The following is a 2,009-nucleotide window of genomic DNA, read 5'->3' on the forward strand; positions in this document are numbered from 1 at the left end:
GATTCATTGGAAAGGGAGCAAAGAAAAGAGAAGCACCAAAAAGTGAGCCAGGGGCTTGGCTGATGATCAGATACTCAGACCCTTATTAGTAAGCAAGACTTCAGGGACTGGGTGGACATTGTCTCTAGTACTGCGTTGGTCACTCCAAGGGCAGAAACCATATTTCTCACCTGGACCTTCCTTGTCCCTCAGGACTCATAGGCAACTGCTCAGAGACTTTTTTTAAGTTACATGTGGCACTTTACTTATTTTCAGGGGGAAAAACCTTTTGAAACAGTTTGAAGGTGTTTGTTGTTTTCCTTTTAGATCATGTAGCTCTGGCTGGCCTCAAACTCACAGAGATCCTCTTGCCTCAGCCTCAGAAGTGCTGGGATTAAAGCATACTTGCCAGGTTATAGGTTGAATTTTTGCTTCACTGTTTTAAAATACTGTTCTTGGGCTGGGCATGGTGGTGCACTTAACCTCAGCACTCCAGAGGCAGAGCCTGGTGTAACTGTGAGTCTAAGGCCAGTCAGGTCTAAGTATAGAGACTCTGTCCTGAAAAAACAAAAGTATTCTTCCAAATAGGAGAAATTATTATACAGGAGTTCTAAAACGCTAAGCTAATTACTAAATTAATGAAAGTAATTTTGAGAAAGATTTTTTGTTGTTGTTGTTAAATGGTAGAGCTAAGTTATATAGTTGTCCTAATTCTCTGACTTGGAAACTGGTGTCCAGGCTGTGGATCTAACTCTCAATGGAATGTTTGCCTAGGTGTGTGTGAGGCTCTGGGCTCCATCCGCAGCACTCGCAGTTGGTGTGAGGTGGATGATGTTTTGACACATTATCCACTTACGTGTTTCCCAGCTCTCTGTGACTCATAGCAGAGCCTCCTGCGGTCTGCAGAGCCCGTCTTCACGTGATGACCTGTTGAAACTACTCTACTGCCCACACGTCTCCCTAGAATTAATATTCTATCACTTCCCTGAACAACTGTAAAGGGTTATTTTAAATATAACTCTTAAAATAATGATTACTTATCGATGTATTAGTCATTGGTTGTTATTAAACTTTTCCCTTTTACACTATTTAACTGAAGATCAAACCTAGGGCCTTGCACATGCTAGGTAAGCGCTTTACTACTGAGCAACATTCTTCACCCTTCTTTCCCNTACATTTTGTGTGTGGGTGAGTGCTATGGCATGCATAGATATCTCAGATGATAACTTGTGGGGTCGATTCTCTCTTTCTACTNTACGGTTCCAGGGATTAAGTGCAGCTTAGCTTGGTAGCAAGCACTCTAACCTGCTGTGCTTACTTTTTATCAGGAGACAAAACTCTCACTAAACTTCCTCAGGCTGCCCTGGAGCTCTGTTTTTATTTTGGGGGAGCTGAATCTTATTACTTTTTCTGTTTTTAAATATATGTGTGTGTGTGTGTGTGTGTGTGTGTGTGTGTGTGAGTGTAGTATGTGGAGGTATATTTTCATGTGTGGAGGTACATGTATGCATGTGTGATGTGTGTATGTGTGTGTGCTTGATTGTGGAGTCTACAGACTGATTCAGTCAGGGTCTTTCTCAGTTCTTCTTCCACTTTATTCTTTGAGACAGGATCTCTTCATCAAACTCAGAACTTGCTAGTCAGATTGCGCAGGGTTCCCACCTTCAAAGCCATAGCTACAGGCAGACTGCCTTGACACGTTTACGTATGTGGGCTCTGGGTATCTGAACTCCAGTGTGCTTGCTTATATGCTAACCACTGGGTAATCTCTCTGGTCCTAGGCCTTGACCTGTTTTCCTCCCATTTATTTATTTTGTGTTTTGTTGATCTATTCTTATTTCTTTACTGTGTGTGTGTGTGCATATGGGGTAGGAATGTGCAAGGTCAGAGGACAGCCTCCAGGAGGCAGTGTCAGTTTTTCCCCACCATATTAATACTGAGCTGACTTTCATCTTTATATTAGGTATGCATGCATCTTTTGATTCCTGCTGCTCAAAGAATGAATTTGTTCTAATTCACTTTTTTTTTTT

General features: G+C 41.9%; 1 protein-coding gene across 1 annotated transcript in view; it reads left to right on the forward strand.

The window, feature by feature from the left end:
* Osbpl2 (oxysterol binding protein like 2) overlaps window positions 1-2,009 on the forward strand; it is a 43,485-nt gene that overhangs the window by 14,023 nt on the left and 27,453 nt on the right. The gene's annotated exons all lie outside the window — the stretch shown is intronic.

Source organism: Mus caroli, chromosome 2, assembly GCF_900094665.2.
Source record: "Mus caroli chromosome 2, CAROLI_EIJ_v1.1, whole genome shotgun sequence".
NCBI lineage: Eukaryota > Metazoa > Chordata > Mammalia > Rodentia > Muridae > Mus > Mus caroli.